General features: G+C 35.1%; 1 protein-coding gene across 8 annotated transcripts in view; it reads left to right on the top strand.

The window, feature by feature from the left end:
* The window catches only part of MGAT4C (MGAT4 family member C), a 691,584-nt gene that overhangs the window by 377,122 nt on the left and 292,993 nt on the right, over window positions 1-21,469 (top strand). For 4 of the 8 annotated variants that reach the window (XM_070600668.1, XM_070600674.1, XM_070600667.1 and 1 more), the window contains one exon: window positions 7,931-7,991. The exons of the other annotated variants lie outside the window; for them this stretch is intronic. The gene's annotated coding sequence lies outside the window, so the exon portion shown is untranslated. The remainder of the gene's footprint in view (window positions 1-7,930; window positions 7,992-21,469) is intronic. 8 annotated transcript variants of the gene reach the window in all.

Here is a 21,469-nt window from a genome sequence, read left to right as displayed (position 1 = left end):
AAAAAAAAGAAACTTAAGGTCAGTCACAAATTTATATATGATGTTCTTAGCATTTTTTAAAAATAAGTATATTACATTATCCTAAATGTATTATGGGGGGATTATATTGGTATATCTGAAATATTTTGTGTTAAAATTTTCAAAAGAACAAGTGAACACTTGAGATTATGATGCATAAGTAATGGAATATGTTTTCAATGATGTCATCAGCATTCTCCTTAGGAATTTTTGTAGGACACATACAAGCTAAAAGAAATCTAATCACCTGCAAATAGCTGTCCCAATAGGCAAAAATTAAATAGAAGCAAGCTGTTATTTAATGGCTGAAGGTGTGACATAGTTAATCCAATGAGCAGCAGCCTCGTCCTGGGAAATCTTATGTTTGGTTCCTTAGGTGTCATCCCACCATCGCCACAGACACACACTAAGAAAAGAGAGAACTGTGTTGCTGGATATTTAACACTAAAAAGAAGGGACATTTTTCTCAGCTAAGTCTTCTGTATTTTACAGATTTTTAAACACATCTGTGTAGTCTCTATTCAGTGTCTAAAAGGTACAATCAATTGGAACCTGTCTGATCCTTCTAAAGCACTAAAAAGAAAAAGTAGATAAAGCAAATTTAATTTTATTTAACTGTATTGTTCAACAATGTCTGGCAAAAATCTAAAAAGTGCTTTTTTCAGGAGTCAGGTCTTTTTTTTTTTTTTTTTTTGCACAGGTAAGCTTTTCTTCTTTGTAACAGCAAAACTGTCATGGAATAAAGAAGTAGTCTAGGGACCAGCCTGGTGGCACAGTGGTTAAGTTCGCATGTTTCGCGTCTGCAGCCTGGGGATGGCTGGTTCAGATCTTGGGTGCGGACCTACACACTGCTCATCAAGCCGTGCTGTGGGAAACGTCCCACATAGAAACTAGAGTAAGATGGGCACAGATGTTAGCTCAGGCCCAGTCTTCCTCAGCAAAAAGAGGAGGATTGGTGGCAGATGTTAGCTCAGGGCTAATCTTATTGGGAAAAAAAAAATGTAGTCTATTTAGTTCTTCAGGTCCTTACTAATCAATTAAAAACAAATTCTCTTTTGACAGAAGCGTCCCTAAAACAAGTTTAAAAATAAGAGCACAAATATAATTTCATTTCAAATTATAATCACTCCTGATTCTTTGGACAGAACATCTTCCTCTCAAATTTATTAAGAGCAGCCATAGCCTTCTAAAGTGGTTGTTTCCATGAATTTTCTACTCCATAGATTCAGTTTTCATGAAGAAATTGCCTTTGAAATTCAAATATCAGGCTATCTTCTGGGGAGAAAAGGGGCTGTGGGATAAAATTGAGAATTTACAATCCTCATTTCATTCTGGCAGATAATTCTGTTTTCAGTTTAAACCAAGTAACAGGAAAATTTAGCAAAGAGGAAGAATGAAGAAATGATAGAGCTGCCAAATTTAGCCCAGTTCAGGACATCACTGTGTGAATTCATCGTTTGTCTTGAAAAACTAGCCCAACAGCAAGCATTCACTCATAGGTAAGCACAGAGACACATAAAAACACACTCAAAAGCCAAAGAAGAACGACTTCCTGCTGCTGTGGCTTAACTTCAGTAGTTTTCGCATCAAGAATTGACTGAATGAAGCTAAGGGTTGAGAAGAGGGCAGTCAGGGAGCAGAGAAACATAAAGATGTCAAAGTCTCGTCAGGTTGCTAGTGGGGATATATTCGAAATGGACAGAGTAAAGGAGACAGTCTTGCATCTTCTTGTGTATATCTACAATGCACTTGAGGTTTGTCTTTGTTCTTGTCATAACATTTCATGGTTCTTGATATTTCAAACCATGAATCTGGTTTTAATCCTGGGCTTCCCTTGTTTGGCATTTTGGGGCACTAAGGTTAAAGGAAAATATGTAATAAAAAATTATTTTGCGAAGACTTATTTCCTGAAGGTTCAGTAAAAAAGAACAGTTTTATGATGCAAAATGCTCAAAAAATTAAAAATGAATATTTTCATAAGAGAAAAGAAAAATTGTTTATATTTCTACCATTTACCTTAATAATCACTATATTGTTTAAGGTAGCAATAGAATTATCTAGATATCCATGTTTCACTTTCCATTCTGAAGGTGTTTCCAATAAGACCTAAGCTAAAGTTAGAAGTGGGTGTCTAGAATAGTTCATTTTAGGGGACCTACTAAGCTGGTAGATGTGTCTTTTTGCCTTCTTCCCTTCCTATTTTCTGCTTCCTGAAAGCTGTGAAGGCTAGAACTAAAGTAGCAATATTCCAAACATCTTCAAGGCGGAAACCGTTGGCTACGAGTGGAAAATCAGAAAGGCTCCTGGGTCTTTGATGACCACAAAACTGTCAAAACAGCCCTGGACTTCCTATCTCAATCTCATTTGAGTCATTTTGTTTGTGTAATTTTATTTTTTTGTTATTATTTTGTGTTACTTACATGTGGCCCTCATCTGAGTTCTAGAAACAGTCATGATGATGAGGACAACATAAAACAGAGTACACTATATTTGCAGCAACCTTTCTTTGGTAATAGCAATTGATAGTTTTCATTGGCCGTTTTCTGTGAATCAGTCACTCCAAGTACATGGCTTACTGCCAAGTCACACATAATTTATTCATCAAATATTTATTGAGTCTGGCATTGCTTTAGGTGCCAGGGATAGTAGCAGAGGAAAAAACTTTTCCTCTACCCTCTTATGTTTAGTACTGGGACCTGAGAATTAAACTAATTACACTAACAAAAGACATTAATAGGAGAAAAGGTATACGTTTCTTTAGTTTAACTTTACATGCATGCAGCCTCCCCAGAAAAGAAATGAGCTCCCCACAGAGTGGTTAGACTTGGAAGCTTACACTGTATTTTTAACAAAGGGTAATAAATTGTGGACTAGACAAAGAAAGGAAGATTTGGGCTTTTCTAGGTGGGAGAGTAAATTACAGGAGAGTAAATATATGAGGAAACTAATGGAAGGTAAGAGCTATTTTAGTAAGGTTTTTTGTATGTGAAGATTCATCTTGGTGCTAAGTCTGCATCTTCTTCATGGCTGTAAAAATCTCCCAGAGAAGAGATTATTAACAGCCCTCCTTTCTCTGAAGTTTCTTCTTTTAGTTACCTAATGGAAGCTCTGAGAAGGAATCTTTCTGCATCTGTTGATTCTCAATTACCTTCAGCTCAAATTGGTCCCCATTCAAAAGTGGCATATGTTGAGCCAGCCCTGACGGCCTAGTTAAAGTTCAGAGCTTTGGTGGCCCAGGTTTGGTGTCTGGGCACAGAACCGCACCACTCATCTGTCAGTAACCATGCTGTGGTGGTGGCTCACATAGAAGAACTAAAGGGACCTACAACTCGAATATATGACTATGTACTGGGGCTTCGGAGAGGAAAAAAAAAGAATCTTTCCCAGAAAAAAAAGTGACAAATTTCAAAGAAAAAAGTGGCATATGTTAGGGTGGCATATTCTGACCTCCCCCACGATATATTACAGTATAAAAACCAACAGAGCCTCTGCCCTCATTGGACTTAAAACTGGTAATGATTTTGTCAATAATCATAGAAACACATGTAAAATGTGACTGTGACACCTACTAGGAGGGAGAGAGACTCTTTACTATCAGATATTTTTAAAGGACGTGCAGAGTGTAGTGAGGCCAGGAACGAGACAGCAGGTAGAGTTTTCTCAAACAAAAAGAAATATCTTTAGCAAAGAATAAAATATTTTCCCTAAGAAACGTCTTCATATATACATCTGGTAATGTAAGATTTGGGTGAAGCTTAGTCCAGCAAATGAAACAGTGGAAGCCTGGTGCATTTGAGGAAACAGAGGTTATTGTGGCAGGAGTAGCTTGGATACTGGCATGTGCTATATATGTGAATGTGTGTGTGTTCACTATAGGAAAGAATATTATCAGAGATGCCATGGAAAGGAGGCTGAATTTTAGGTTTTCATTTAAGTATGATAGAAATGCATCAGAATGCTGCTGGTTACAGATTTCTTTGGGGTGGATAAACATATATTTTCACATGTTTAGTAAATACTAGGACATTTAGAAGATGCAGTGATCCTATCTAGTTGGGATAAGGGAAAAATATAAACCATTACAGATTTTTCTTTAAAGTAGACTATGCTTGATTTTCAAGGAGACAAATATCCTGTTCATCCTTTAAAACCTACTTGAAATACTCTTTCTTTTTAGAAGCTACTCTCATTGTATCCTTTTTTGCATTCTACCTTCTTGAAATAGTTTCTTCTCCTATTTCCCCAAAGTTCTTTATTTGATTCTTTAATATTCTCTTAGCTTATAGTAGCCTTTTCTGAGCTTCAGCTTCTCTAACAACTACTTTATTATAGCACTTTTTATATTGGAGTTAACAGCACAAGCTCTGGATTCAGCCTATCTGGTTTGAACCTGTGTTCCTCCAAATGCTATGTGAATTAGGCAAATTGCTTAACTTCCATGTGCTCCAATTTTCACATATGCAAAATGGAAATAACAATAATACCCATGGGCTTGTTGTTAGAAGTAAGTGAGTTAATACAAATAATTAGCATAAAAAAACAAAAAACAAACAAACAAAAAAGCTAAAATAAATATTAGCTCCTTCTCTTATGATTACTGTTGTGTTGGACGACTTCCATTCAACTGATTTGCTTGATTAAACAAAATTCCCTTTAGAAAACATACTAATTGATGCTCACAAGGACATCAACTACATAGTTTATCCAAACAAGGATCCTTTTATGAAAGAAAGCCGTGCTCTTAATAATTACAACCAGACGACAGTTAATAAACAGAGGTATGTTTACCCAGTTATTAGGCCATTCTATTATAAACCCATCACTCCTACACACATTGATTTTTAATTAACATACTTACAAATATTTACTCAAAGTTTCAGCTACAACTATTTGTTCTCAGACTTGGATTGCAGCATTCACTTCCCAACTTTCAAAACATTCTTCTAACTGTAATCAGAATGCTATTTCAAAAATGTAAACTTGATAATATTTATTCATTTTTAAAATGTTTCAGCAATTTCTCCTTTCTTCAGCCACTTAACCATGACCCTTATGGCCTGGTATGGAGTATGTACTTCATGATCAATATCATCATAGATTGCTTTCTATCATTGTCTTCATCACCATCATCATCATAGATAATTTTCTACATACCAAGACTTGTGCTGATCATTTTATGTGGAATTTCCCTTTTAACCCTCACAAAACCTCATGAGGTAAGTATTTTTATTATCGCCATTTATGAAATGGAGAAACTGAGGTTAAGAGTGGTTAGTCTACTTGCCTAGTGTGGAACAACTTCGAGAGAGAGTCAGGTTTCAAAGCCTGATAATTTGATTCCAGAGCCCTTGGCGTGGAACCTTAAGTTATATCACCTCTCCTATAAATGTGTTGATCAAAGGAAAAATGAACAACTATAGGATTGAATAAATGCCTTTTCCTATCTCCTGTTACATCTCAGCCTCATTTCCTGCCGCTCCCCCACATCACTGTATGCAATCCAGCCGTTCTGGTCTTTCTTTTCTTTGCAATACCTATTTTGCCTCTGGGCTTTTGCACATGCTAGACCCTCTTCCTGGAGCATTTTCCCTGTTCCAACTTACCAGGATGATACCCCATCATTTGTGAAGTCATGGGGTTGATGCCACTTAGTCTATTATACTTTTCATCACCTGCTTCACTTTTATTAAGTGCCCCATTCTGTTCCTGAGGTCTGGTATTGATCACCTTCTTCTTCTTCTTCTTCTCCTCCTTCTTCTCCTTCTCTGCCTCCTCCTCCTCCTCCTCCTCCTCCTCCTCCTCCTTCTTCTTCTTCTTATTCCTCCTCTTCTTCTTATTCCTCCTCTTCTTCTTCTTCTTCTTCTTTTTTTTCGGCAGAGAAGATTTGCCCTGATCTAACGTCTGTGGCACTTATCCTCTATTTTGTATGTGGGACGCTGCCACAGCCTGGTTTAATGAGTAGTGTGAACGTCTACACCCAGGATCCAAACCGATGAACCTGCCAGGGCCAGCCCCAGATCACCTTCTATTTTAAGTGTCAATTAACTTGTCTCAGTCTCCCACTAGATGGTAGGGACTATGGAAGCAAGTACTGTGTCTACTTCCTCTACCACTGAACTACTAGTCTGCCAGCACATAGCAGACACTTGAGGGTGTGAAAGAAAAATTGCTCTGGATGGAGTTAAATAGGCAAGGAAGACTTTATTCAAGATTATTGCAAAAGGAGAGAGATATCAAATTTAATTCTGCTGAAATAGAAAGTGGGACTTTTTTTTTTAAGATTTTATTTTTCCTTTTTCTCCCAAAGCTCCCCGGTATATAGTCGTATACTTTTAGTTGTGGCCTTCTAGTTGTGGCGTGTGGGATGCTGCCTCAGCACAACTTGACAAGCAATGCCATGTCTGCGCCCAGGATTTGAACTGGCAAAACCCTGGGCCACCGAAGCAGAGTGTGAGAACTTGACCATGTGGACACGGGGCTAGCCTCCTAAACGGGGAGATTTTTAAGAGCTGATATGGCTGGTGGAAAATTACTAGAGGATGTGTCGGGGTAGTTGGTCAATGTGATTAGGTCATCTGTGTTTGTTAATAGTGCATATTGAAGTTAAACTTCTACCATCACTAGAGGCTAGGAGACAGAGGCACTATCTTTCTTGATAATTACAGATCAAAGGGATGGCTCCCAGGGCCTGGAGAAAGACGTTCCTGGGTTATAAAACTGGTAAGAGCTTGGGAGGAGATTTATATCTGAAAGGGGTAGAAAAATAATTACCATGCAAGTTTAAAGTAAATGCTCTAAGAAAAGGAAGGTCAGGGGCCTAGAGTCAGGAAGACACCTGTCTAAAGTTTAGTCAAGCTGAGGGGAATTGTAAGGCCATCTTAGACAAATCTATTTGTTGAATTAATGGATAATTAACCAGAAAGTTTGAATATTCCAATGTACAGTAAAAAAACTCTTGACATGTAATGATTAAGAACTATTATATAACTTTGTATTTACATAATTTAACCAAAGTGTTGAACAATACACACATGACATATGTTTTTTTAAATATTCAAGCTAATTGTTCTGATTACATTTTCATATTTTTCTAATTCGTAAAAAGTAAACTAACATTATTATAATATGGTGCTTCACAAGTAGAGTTTAATGTTTTAATTGAACATTTCAGTTCTCCGTTTTACTGAAGCTTCTAAGAAATTGCTGATGTTAAAGTGCATTGTAAATAAATAACTCAGTATAAACATAGTAGCTAGATAGAGCAGAAATAATAATTTTATTGCCTGCTAACTGAAGTTCTTGCACATTTTAAATGATGTTTAATGTTGCATAAATTATTGTAGCTGTAAAGGACATATATCCAATCTAATTAAACCTGTGTAATTTCAAAGGAGGTAAATTTAGTAGCTATATTTCTATTCCCCAAGGTGTCATTGGATATGGTATTGGTAATGTTTTCAAAGTACTTTTGCTTTCATTTTTATACATTTGGAATCCTATGAATCACTTCATATATAAGACAGCAGTTAATGTAGCTAAATCTATCATATTGTACGTTCTTTAAATTATATGGTTTATTATTTTTTCCTTTCCAGCATCACCCTTGTCTTTCTCAATTCTAGATGCCCAACCACTCTACATGTTTACAGAGGTTAATCTCAGACCCAAATTTCATTAACTGACCGTAGCCATAGTTGAGTTTCTATAGTAACAAATTCATTGGGCAGAAATTTTGCAAAGGAAGATATAGGGGGAGGAGGGCAAATGTTCTGTACATTTGAAAGGACCAAATTACAAATCAGTACTCTTTAATGAAATTTTTTCTCCTTGATTAACTGGGGGTCTATTTGCATATATTCTAAGTGGCAGTGGCATGGGAAACTAAGATTTTTGTCATTTCATTTTAACTTAGACTCACCCAGAAAGCACAACCCTGATTTTGCTTGAGAAGGACTATGAATAGAACCTAAAACGTGAGTCCTGTTAATTCGTGCTATCGAATTCCAGTATGCTATATGACTGACCTGTGATATGACATGGCCTTTATTAAGAAACATAGTGAAAGTCTTGATTAAGTAGAATTGTAGACTATAGGAAATGCAGAAAGTGAGAATTAATATATTTGTTTTATTGTTCAGTTTAAAAGAATTCTGGTGATTAATGGATACTTTGAAGATGATAGCACATTTGTGCTATTCATTGATATTCAGTTTAAAGCATTTAATTTTATATAGTTCTGATATTCCAGTCTATTTATGGTTGATATGTAAATAGGATCCCTTACAAGTAAACATTTTCATGTTATTTTGTACATAGTTTATTTTTTCATCTTTTCTATGACTAATAACTCTAAGTACTCAGAGCATGTATTTAGCATCTCAATGTTTCTCTGGCTTTTTCAAATGGAATTAGTGTTGGTTAAAGATAAAATCTTGGTGCACCCTTTTTCCTTCTTCTGTCACAGATCTGTCTTTCAGATACCTAGTGATTCTTGGCATCTTTTCTCCCTGTTTGGGCTCTGATAAGTTGTCTTTGATAACCTTCTGTTTCTTTCTCGAACTTTGCCATGGCTACAGCTCTCGGGTATCAGAACTGTCAAAAATAAAAATGAAAGAACATGAGGCACAGAGCTTAAGAAAGTTAGAGAAAACGTAAGGCCTTGTGTCGACTGATGAGTTTTCCACTGGCAGATATTTATCCCATTTGCTGTCACAATACCTGAAATAAGGAGATTTTTTTTCCCCAATAATGGGCGATAGGGACTGTTTACTTTGTGAGAATCTGCCAAGGCAACATGCCATGTGGCTTTATCTTTGAAAGTGAGGATGAAATGAGCTTGCCTGGCTGCAGATAAGCGACTTAGAAGGAATCCTATTCAGATGTACCTGTCACTAATTTATCTGGAGGTTTTGTGATTCATACATACTGTTCTGTGTGCGATGGAGCATTAAATTGGTTTCCTCTGGGAGCAGGTCACATTCAGGGGTCGTCAGACCTCTGCTGTGGGATGGTGCAGGCTTGATTTATACAGCCTCTTGCTACTAAATTTTTATCTATTAGAAGACTGGTAACTTGAACATATGTTAGATGATCTCTTGGAACAGTTCAACAACAAAGGGATTGACAAAAACTTAGCTGTCTATTAATATGAAAGTGTTTGTAACAAAAAATTAATCAACCCTTCTGCTGTTAGCACAGTCATTTATATTGATAATTAAATAGTTACAGAAATGTTTCTCAATAATAGCCCAGCTCTTGGTGAATGCATTTCTTTAGTTTGTTTATTTATTTAAACATAGGGGTATGTACATAAGTGCATTAATTTACTGAAAACATTTACTGAATTAATTTACTCAAAAAAAAAAAATGCTGATCTGATTTGGAACAGGTCTCACCAAAAAAAGTCTTTAGAAAATAAAGATTTTTCCCATTTACAATATAGTTTTCTACTGTGAAATTTCTATTTTATTACTCTATATGTTTTGAAAGAAAATGGCATACTTTGGAAAATGAGACAGATACTGGTTCAAATTTTAAAGGAACATAAAAGGAAGAGATGCTTATTTTTGTGTGTTAAAATTGTGGTGAGAGATTTTAGTACGCATCTATGTTTTTGGATGTGAGATATTTAGCAAATGCAAAAAAACCTTCTTCGTTTTATGATTTCCATGATTGGGTATGGAAAACTAAAACCTCATATCTTCCCTTGGGTTTTAAGTGTGCTCCATTGTGTGTAAAATTAAGCCCATAAGTGGCAAAGAGGTAGTTAAATGAAAGCAATCAGTGAAATCTTTCTAAAGTGTTCTTAGGATGCATGACAGTAGTCTTAACTGTGGGTGAATTAGCAATATAAACTGATATGTTTTCTCTCTTTTTTAAATTTAAAATTGTTCATTATAGTCTGTATTGCAATGCAAAACAAGTGATCATTTCATGAAGTAGAAAAAGGAAAAGTCTTCTAACTGGATGAAAATGATGACTTCACGCTGCCCCTGTACGGCAGAGCCTTTTGATTTTGTCCCACTTGTGAAAATGTGGAATATTTCACATAAACTAGAATTTTCTTATTAATGAATTAAAGCATAATTAGGGCATTGCTGTGAGAACCTATTAGATCATTTAAGCATAATTCACAATATTAAATATTCTTCACATTTCCCAGTCTTTAAACTGTGACCTTAAAACCTTGTAAGGCTTCCTAATAAACAGAAGTGTGAAATAAATATATTTAACGATACCATTTTAGGATTTCAAAATGTTCTGGTGCCCACGTCTGTGAAAAAAAAAGGAAAAAAGAAAACTAGATCATAAAACTAGAGTTGACAGTTGACTGTGTATAAAACTATATAAAAGGTTATGAGAGATTTACTATTGTAAATTATTAACTCTCATCTTGTGAAATCAATATATAGTAAGGAAATTCAATTTACACTTTAAAAAGTACAGTAGGCTTTAACTATAAAGTAGAAGTTGAAAATGTTAATAGTATTTAGCAGAACTAGAATTCATTTTCAGCTGAGGGAAATAGCAATAGCCCATTGCTGAGGGTCATTTGACACTAAACTTTGAGGAAACTAAAGGAATTCTTGGCACAGGAGACAACATAAAGAAAGGCATGAAGAAGGTGTTTAGTAAGAATTAGTTGCTTATTTCAACAGGTTATTAACTAAATATAGACGGATATATTATGTTATGTTTGGCAGCTGCTATGGATGAAGGCTATATTTGAAAATATATTAGGTCAAGATTGTAGAAGATCCTTCAACACATTTAAGGAATTGAGCTTCTGTTCTCATGTAGCTATGTGCCTTGAACAGGTCCAGTACCTTCTTTTAGAAGCATAGAAAATAAGAATGTGGTTATTTTGAATGATAGCTGTGGGGAGGAAGACTTTCCTCTACCTAAATGTGGGTTTGTCTGGCCAGAGAACAGATTAAATTCACATGAGACAGAATAGCAAGAGAAAATTAAACAAAGATTTATGAGGAACCATGGCCCAGGGCCTTTCTTCCTGAAGGAAGAAAGGGCACTGAAGATGTGGGGTGCACAGAGTGGCTATATACCCCCAAACAGGATATTTCACATGTGATTGAAATGTCCATCCCACAATAGTCACAAGATTGCCCTGTCCACACAGTGCTTGATGGACACAGCAGATAGTGGTCTGCTATCTCAGTGGGCGTAGCAGGAGGCAAGTCTATTGTCTTGAGCTGGGTGGTCAAAGGTGAGAGCAGCAATCAGTTTCCAGCCTAAGGAAAGATGCTTAATCCTTAAGGAGATGCCAACGTTGGGAGGGCGTGGGAAGTTGTACCTTTATCTCAAGGGCCTTTGTTCTTGCCATAGGGAATGTCTAAAGCAGATATACAATGCATGCTCAATGGCCACAGTCAGACTCTTTTGGAAAGACAAGGTCAGGCCAAATTAGGTTTACACAAAATGGCTTCCTCATATACTCCAATATATCCTATTACTTGCCATTTTTATTTGTCAATAGAAAAGAACATTAGCTCATTAAAAGTATGAAGAATTCTTACACTAATAAATCTGTTGGTAGTTAACCTGGTATTTACCTAACAAATCTGACCAGATAATCCTTGTTTCAAGGCCATGATCTTTCCAGGATTCTATTTTGCCTAGATCTAGATTTAGAATATCATCTTCTGAAAGAATTTACAGTAGGAGAAGTAAATGCAAACTTTCACTGTTTGGTGTTTTATGTACTTTCTAAGAATCTTGGCATACTTCAAGATGGCAAAGTTATTGTCCTATATTTTCTTCTGGAGTGTTGTTTCTCTAGCTTTACATTTACTTCTATGAACCAGCTAAATTACTTTTTGTGTACTAAAAACATAGGATCAAGAATTTTTTTGTGTATGTGGGGAAGATTGGCCCTGAGCTAACATCTGTTTCCAATCTTCCTCTATTTTATGTGGGATGCTGCCACAGTGTGGTTTGACAAGTGGTGCTAGGTCCATGCCCAGGATCTGAACCAGCAAACCCAGGGCCGCTGAAGCAGAGAGCATGAACTTAACCACTATACCACCAGTCTGGCCCAAAGAATCTCTTTTAACATAAAATTAAAATCCAGTTGATTCCAGCTACATTTCATAAATACTTTCCTTTCCCATTGAATTGACTCAGACTTTGTTCTAAAATCCATTGAAAACATTTGTGTGAGATTTTTACTGTTCTATTGATCTGTCTATTATAAAATGCTTGAACTATGCTATTGACATGTTTATTTACTATTATCGTAAATTAATAGCAAGTTTTGAAATAAGTTAGTGTAACTCTACCAAATATATTTGTTTTCAAGATTATTTTGACTATTCTAGATCATTTTCCATTTCCTCTTAGAATCAGCTAATATTGTTATGATATTTTGATTAAAATTATATTAAAGCTAACAAATCAGGAAGAATTGACATCTTAAAAATGTTGAGTCTTCTTATTTATGAAGGTGACATACCTCCCTTTTTTAGGTCTTATTTTGTTTCTCTGAAGCAGTTCATAGTTTTCATATTAGAGATTCCACACACGTTTTGTTGGATGTATTCCTATTTAATGTTAGTTGATGCTGTTATTAATGGTAATATTTAAAAGTTTTCATTTTCCATTGTTAATGTATAGAAATACAATCAAATTTTACATGGACTTTTTATCTTGTGAGCTGTCTAAATTCACTTATTAGCCCAAGCATATTTTAAATAGATTTCATAGGTTTTTATACATACAGAGTTATATTATCTGATATTAAGATTTTTATGACATTTGTATTTTCATTTTTCTTGTCTGATTTCACTAGTAGGATTTCCATTACAATGTTGAATAAAAATGGTGAGAACTGATTTTTTGTGATATTCTCAGTGTTAGGAGACACACATTCAGCATTTCTCTCCAAAGTATAATTTTAGTTTTCACATAAACCCTTAATGGGATTGAGAAAGTCCTACTCTATTTCCAGATTTTTAAGAGTTTTTATCATGAATTTCAATTGTGGATGGATTTCAAATATTTTTTCTTCATCTTTTGAGATCATCTTATTATTTGTTGTCTCTACACTCTAAGCATGGCAAATTGCATTGATAAATTTCTGAATGCTAAATCACTCTGATGCTCTAGTGGTTAAGATTTGGTGCTCTCACCGCCACAGCCTGACTTTGGTTTCAGGTCAGAGAACCACATTGCCTGTCTGATGGTTGCCATACTGTGACGACTACTGTTGTTGTGATGCTGAAAGCTATGCCACCAGTATTCCAAATACTAGTAGGGTCACCCATAGGGGACAGGTTTCACCAGAGATTCCAGACTAAGACAGACTAGGAAGAAGGACCTGGTCACCAATTCCAAAAAACTGGCTATCCGTGAAAACCCTATGAATATCAGTGGAGCATTGTCTGATATAGCACTGGAAGGTGAGAGAATGGAGCAAAAAGACTGGTAGGGTTCCACTCTGCTATACATAAGGTCACTAGGAGTCAGAATCAACTTGAGGGCACTAACAACAACATAAACCAAACTTGCATTCCTAGAATACATTCCAATTGGTCATCATGTAACATCCTTCATCTATGTAACTAAATTTTATTTGCAAATATTATGTCAAAGACTTTTGCATTTATGTTTATAAGAAATATTGGACTGTAATTTTTTTCTTTCAAGTTTTTCTCTTATTTGATGTCAAGACATAAAGTGAGTTTGGAAGTGCTTTATTTCTTCTATTTTCTAAGTTTGTGTATTATTTCTTCTTCACGTAATTGATAGAATTCACTGGAATATCTACTTAAAGAGTTATTTAAATAGTTCTTTAAATAGCCTGGAATTTTCTTTGTGGAAAAGTTTTAAATTGTAAATATATTTCCTTAATAGATAAAGGGATATTCAGATTTTCTTTGAAAATTTGTCTATTATTTCTACATTATTGCCTCTATTGATATAAAACAGTTCATAAAATACTATTATGAAACTCTGTTGTTGGTTGGATCTGTAGTATTGTCCCCTTCATTCCTGATATTGGTATTTTGAATTTACCCTCTTTATTTTCCTTAAATCTGACCAAGGATATATAAATTTTATTAATATTGTCAAAGAAAAAAATTTTGACTCTGTTAATTTTTTAATATTTTTCTTCATTTGTCAAATTTATTGATATCTGCTCCTATTATTCATTTTCCTTTCTTCTACTCTTTTTGAAATTTAAATTGATTTTTGTTTTCTAACTTATAAAGGTAGAACATTAGATTATTATTTTTATACTTCATTTTTTCACCAAAAGAGTAGTTTAAAATTATCAGCTTTTCTCTATGCAGTTCTTAAAATGTATCCCACAATTTTTGTCATGGTCTGCTTTCATTTTCTTACAGTTTAAAATTGTATCCACATTACTTTGTGATTTCTTCTTTGAGCCATGGATTATTTACAAGTTTAATGTTTAATTTCTTATTATTTGGAGATTTTCTACCTATCTTTTTTTCATCACTTCCTAATTAATAGCTTTGCGGTAAAATAGTATACTGTACATTATCTAATTATTTGAAATTTATTGGGAGTTGGTGAATAATCTATGTACTCCTGAAAAGAATATGTATCCTACAGTTTGGAAAATAGTGCTCTATAATTGTCAATTAGTTTGAGTTGATAATTTTGTTCATTGATTTTTTTTGTCTTCCTGCTTTCAATTACCAAAGCAACTTTAAAATCTCCATCCAAAAGTGTTGATTTGAGATTTCTTTCTTCAATTCTATCAATTTTTGTCTCATGTGTTTTGAAACTCTGATCTTAAGTACATATATAATCAGATTTATTATGTCTTGATGTATTTACCCCTTTTTATCACTGTGAAATATTATTCTCAATGTCTGGTAATACTTTTTGTCTTGATATCTACTTTGCCTACAATTTTTTTCCCATTAAGTAAATACTAAATAATCATGACATTAATGTAACTGAATTAATATTATAATTAATAGTAGTATAAATCAATAAATTTATTAAAATGTTTCCCAATGTGTGATTCAATAATTTTTAATATTCATAGTAATTAAAAAATACTGTTCACATATTTTGTGTGGCAAAGCTTTTGAAAGCTTACAAGATGAAAATTAAATCACGATATCCATGCAACATTTAAATGAGAGATTTTAAGACCCAGGTAAATAAATAAAATCCAAGCATAGACGCTTGTGGCTATAGGGACTTTAGTGGCCAATGGTCAATGTTAGGTTTTACACATGGGAAAGTTAATAATGTGAAAAGTTAAAAACTAGTCCGAAAACACAAATATTGTTAAAGTGTAGAATATCATTGTTCTTTGTTCTACAAATTACTGATACTCATGAATAAGGCCCTTGTGAAGATATCCAAAACCTAAAGAAATAATGTTATCAAAAATTTAATGATGCTAGGAAAATGGAAAATATCAATGTCATAGTATTCTTAACCAAGGGCCTTAATCTCCATCCATCATTGTTTTCAGCTATAAAAATGATCATAATTCACAATGAAAAAAAACGTATCTTTGTGTTTTCTTCTAGCCTAGAAAAATAAAGTCTGTGATCCCGATTTGAGTACCACTGCCCCATGAATAAAATATTCTCAAGAGTAAATGAGTGAATGTTTAGCTGTATAATGGAAAGGTGAGAAGAGAATAACCTGTGTAAATACCGTTCATGCTAAAACAAATGCCAAAATATTCTTTTGGGAGAATAGACTTACCTTTATGATTATAGATGGAGAAGGAAAAACGACTGTTTAGCCCATGCTCCCTGCTCTTGCATGTGCACTCCCAATGTGATTATACTTACCTTGAGTACCTTAGGTTACAACTCCCATGACCTTTAATAATTTAAAAAATATATGTCAAAATCTCCATTATATTAATTATTTTAATGGGATTAGTGAAGGGTTAATTGATCATGATTACACAGACAAGAAATGCCAGGGACAATTTCTTGGCAGAAAACATTTAGACTGAAATGCCATTTTTAGCAGTGCATTAGGAATGTGGCAATTAAACTACAGTTAAACACTTTAGAAATATGAGCTCTCAGTCATTTGTTTTCTAACAATAAGCAGCAGAGACAAAGCACATAGTACCTGGGAATAAATACACTTTTTAACTTGCTGAAAACCAAGACATTTTAAGAAATTCTATCTGCTGCTAATTCCTTTTGTTGCCTGCACTTTCCATGATAAATGTAAAGTACTGAGAGATGCTCACTGGAATGAAAGGTCATATCAGTTTGTTAAACAGCTTTGTCAGGACTCTAACCTTAGTATCTTAATGGAATGTCAAGAATCAACTCATGCTCCTAGTGTTTCTTTCTAACACAATAATGTATCTTAGAATTAGTTCCAGAAGGTCAAGTAGAGTTTCTTTTGGCATTTTTTTGTATGTAATGTTTCCTCACAAGTTACATAATTTTAAGTTTCTTGCATAGAGAGTTTATATATTATAAATATTATTCTTTTCCTAAATAAACCCGAAAACCACACATAGTGCTTCACAGGCCAGGTGGTAAATTCATCCATTTCATCTTGTTTACACTTATTTTGTCGATATGTAGTGATGCAGTTGAGTAAAGACATTGTTAACTCATTAATGTTAAGAATAGGTGACTTAAGCTTTTGAAGAAGTATCTTGACAATTCTTATTCCTTCTTGCCTTTCATATCTTGTTGTAAATATGCTGAGTGAATTGCTTGAGGCTTCCCTCATTGCCACCTTCTCTTCTCCTTCCAGAATTTCACTTGCATTGCTGTTAGATTTAGCTGGAGCAGCCCCTCTCCATTCGCTGTCTTTCTTTTATTACTTAATTCTCATTTTTTTTAATGACTCACCTTAGAAGTTATCTTTTCTGGGAGACTTTCCTTGAACTTTGGAGCCATGGTCAGACTTCCTTCTGGTTGTACTCACAGCATCTTGAGACTCTCTCCAATATAACACATTTCAGACTATAGACAATGCCTATTGATATGTCTATTTTCCTAAAAGATTATGTGTTCAACAAAGAGTATAGCATCTCGTACATAGATGGTACTTAAACCCTCTGCTAAAAAGTGAACATATTTTGTACATCTTAAGTCTCATTGTAGACCTTTTGACTCATGTAATTCTTTTTTTGTGCTGATAAAGTTTGCAGTTATCTTATAAACACAACAAAAACTTAAGAAGCTAAATTTCAAATGAAAGTAGTAGACTGAACGCTTACCTCTGCTTTCTCTCCACACTCAAACTTCACTAAAGTGACACTAAATGATATTTTGTTTTCATTTCAAGACACAAACTTCAAGTTAGGAGAGATTGCCAGTTGAAAACAATGCAACAACATTTTTCAAGATGAGAAAACTCTGGACTTGAGGTAAAAAAAACACCTGAGAAAAGTAAACCCTCAGCTGTCAGTAGAGAAAGATAAGAAATAACATAATTGACATCACTCTGCAGAATTCCTCGAAGTGTTAGTTAATCGCAACCTGAGAGACCTCTAGCTGTGGGGAAAAAAGATGGAGTAGAGTGGAGGCAAAAAAGCAGAGATTGCTTAAAAATAAAGAACTGTTAGTTCTCTGGATATTCTGTGTTTTCAAAGTACCAACCAGTTCTTAATGGTATATCTTCAAATCCCTCTAAACATATTGTCAGAATTTTTGTTTATTTTGAAATGTTATTTTCTTTATTAGCTCAATTTTGTCCAGTTTTTGCTTCCATATTTTTAAGGTTTATATCTGTAATTCCAATTCTACTATACTGGCCATTGTGTTCTGGATTTGGATTAACAATCATGAAACACAATAGACTTCAACTAACGTCAGATGTCAGATGTACTCCGCTTTAAGAAAGGATACACATCAGGGAACATTAAGCAGGGTTGAGACTAAGGTGAATCAAATGAGGCGCCCACTTCGAGTGCAAAATTTAAGGGTACATCAATCAACTCAGTAATCCAAATAAATTATGCTTTAATACAATTTTTTTTTTTGAGGAAGATTAGCCCTGAGCTAACTACTGCCGATCCCCCTCTTTTTGCTGAGAAGACTGGCCCTGAGCTAACATCCGTGCCCATCTTCCTCTACTTTATATGTGGGATTCCTACCACAGCATGGCATGCCACCCAGTGCCATGTCTGCACCCGGGATCCGAACCTGTCAACCCTGGACCACCGAGAAGCGGAACGTGGGCACTTAACCACTGCGCCACCGGGCCAGACCCATAATAAAATATTTTTAAAAAGAAAAATTAATGCATAAATCTAAAATGAACAACATAATAATTTTTAAATAAAGACAAGATCGGTATTACTGATGCGGGATCGGTGAGCCGAGGAGTCGAAAGAAAGATTTCTTAGACTCTTAAGATCTGGCAGTAGTGCTCTTTTATTTAGAGAGTAGAATAGCATGGGGACAGGACCCATGGGCAGTCAGAGCTTCTGCTGCTCCTGCAAAGTTGGGTGGAGAGTAAGGCTAAATTTAAGGCATAGGTATGTGAGTTATCTCTTTACAAGACAAAGAATATGTAAAAAAGTTAAAATGGTATCAGTGCCCATATGGTCTGGCCATTTGGCGGTCCCACAACTTTTAGATAAGAATCAAACCGGATTGAGTAAATGGCAGAAGTCACCTCTTGAATTTTATCCTCGGCTAAAGACAAAGGAGGATTTGGGGGGGGGGGGTGAGGGACAGTTACATGAGGTTGCCAGACAGTAACCAACTTAAGTTCTTGCCTCTGGCATTGATTAAGACCTTCTAGAGATAAAACCATACCCCCTTCTTCCTGGCACAGAGAGGGAGGCATCTTCACAGATAGAGGTTTCCCTTAGAAATGTAAATGTTTCCCAACAAAGGGGCAAACAAATTCCACTCCTTGGAGCCTGAATCTCATCTGTAGTTTTAAAACTAACCAGCCTAAAAATCCTCATCATAAGCCATTTTAAAATTAAGCAGCCTAAAAGTCCTCATCATTACTGGTTTTTCCTTTTGTCTCAGCTGCGATATGGCTCAGCATAGGGCTGCAACATAGTGTTGGGAAGTAAATGAGAACAATTACCAGGAAGAGAAGCAAAAAGACAAAGAGACGAAAATAGAAACGATAAAATTAAGCAAAATACTGTATTTATCTAGGAGTCTGGATATCTGAATTATAGAATTTCTAAAATAGAGAAAGAAAATGGATGGGGAAAATCATCAATAAAATAATTCAATACAATTTTCAAAAATTGAAAAACATGATTTTGCAGATTATAAGTGTCCATTAAGTAATCACTACAATGGGAGAAAATAGAAGTAAGTCAGGCTCATCATTGTGAAATTTCAGGAAGACAAAGGATTCTGCAAACTTTCAGGGATAGGACTGGACCCATAAACACATCAGATGCAAAACATCAAAAACTAGACTGCATTAGGATTTTTAAACAGCACTTGTTTTCCGCCAAAATCACATGTTTTCATAGGCCACAATTTTTATTTTTATTTTATTTTATATATTTTTTAAAGATTGGCACCTGAGCTAACAACTATTACCAAACTTTTTTTTTTTTCTGCTTTATCTCCCCCCAGTACGTAGTTGTATATCTTAGTTGCAGGTCCTTCTAGTTGTGACACGTGGGGCGCCGCCTCAACGTGGCCTGAGGAGCAGCACCATGTCTGTGCCGAGGATCTGAACCAGCAAAACCCTGGGCCACGGCAGCAGAGCGCTTCGACTTAACCACTCAGCCACAGGGCCGGCCCCTCATAGGCCACAATTTTTAAAGGCAAAGATATCTACAGAAATTTAGATGGTAAATATTTCTTGAAGGAAAGAACAGAACAAGTTGATGAATAAGATTTAGGGATATCTCAGCTATACAAATATCAAGATGTTGTATGACACCAAAGATTAATGTGTACCATGTTAAAAATTATAATTAAGTTGATTAGTCAAAAATTTCTGAGAAGACATAATTTCCAATCTAGAATTCCATGTCCAAATATCAGCCAAATATGGGTGTAGATTAACCACCTAGTTAGACGTTCAAGGTGTGACAGCATCAGTTTGCATGCAGCATTTCTCAGGAGCCTACTAAAGGATGCCCCCCACCAAAACAGGGGAGTGTACCAAGAAAGAAATAAGAAATGAGATTTAAATAATGAGAGACAACATACAACCCTAGGATAATGGCATAGGGGAAACTAGGATAAAAGCTGTGTGTCAGACAGAGAGTAGACCACATCTGAGCATATCAGAAGACTCCATGAGAAATTTCTCCAAGAAGAGGAAATTGATAGATTATCTACCATCTCACCATTTTGAGAGGAGATTTAGACAACTGGAGGAGAGTTTGGGTTGAATATGTAATACCAGCAAAAATAGCAACTATAAGAAGTTCAAGCAAATTTACTGTCAGGAAAAACCAAAGGAGTTATGTAAAATATGAAAATTAATCATCATTGACTACATAACTGTGATGTAAATAGTATTTACATAGTCAAAATTTGGGTTATTATTTAGTCTATATTAGAATAAAATTAAATTAGGAGGAAGAGTTGTAGGAAGGTTGTGCATGTGTAATTAGGGTAGGGGAAGGAAAGAGTGCTAAATTCTCTACTATCCTAGTGTGTAGTCAATATATAGTGCCCACAGTTGAAAACAAAATAAAACAAGAAGTAGTATTTAATAAAGCAGCTACAAAAGTTAAAAGTGGTTGGGGCTGGCCAGTAGCATAGTGGTTAGGTTCACATGCTCTGCTTCAGCAGCTCAGGGTTCATGGGTTCAGATCCTGGGCGTGGAACTACAGCACTCATCAAGCCATGCTGTGGTGGCGACACACATACAAAATGGAGGAAGATGGGCACAAGTGTTAGCTCAGGGCCAATCTTCCTCACCAAAAAGAAAAAAAGTTAAACGTGGCTAAGGGGAAGAAAATGAGGAAAGGGAGGGTAGCTGGTGTTTTTGTAAGTAAAACAAAAAGTGAAAACTGTTTCAAAACCAGTGCTCAAGAAATGATCCTGATTAGTGCTCTAATATCCACTAATTGGACCAATTGTTAACAACTTATTTAGATATGCTTTACAAAGTCATACACACAAATATAAAACATCCAAATTCATGCACATTACACATACATTTGAGCCTAATTAAAAAGTTTTCTAAGTATTCTTCTTTAACCACTGATATTCATTCTTTAGCTGATAGATAGATACATAGAGAGATAGATAGTAGACAGACATAGAGATTTAGATTTAGTCATAGTGATAAGTATAGAGAATGACCTTCAGAAAAATACAACAATATGACCAGTATTAAAAACAACAATAAAACATGTTATTGTTAAACATCAACATGTTTAGGCACTATTGGATGATGATAATAATAATAATAATGCCTTGTTTTACCTGAGCATTTTTTATGAGCCAGTTATTCTTCCAATTCCTTTATGTGGATTATCTCATTTAATCCTCCAGAGTAACTCTCAGTATGAATG

This window comes from Equus przewalskii, chromosome 29 (assembly GCF_037783145.1).
Source record: "Equus przewalskii isolate Varuska chromosome 29, EquPr2, whole genome shotgun sequence".
Classification (NCBI taxonomy): Eukaryota; Metazoa; Chordata; class Mammalia; order Perissodactyla; family Equidae; genus Equus; species Equus przewalskii.
The sequence above is the reverse complement of the archived record's forward strand: the minus strand, read 5'-3'. Positions and strand labels throughout refer to the sequence as shown.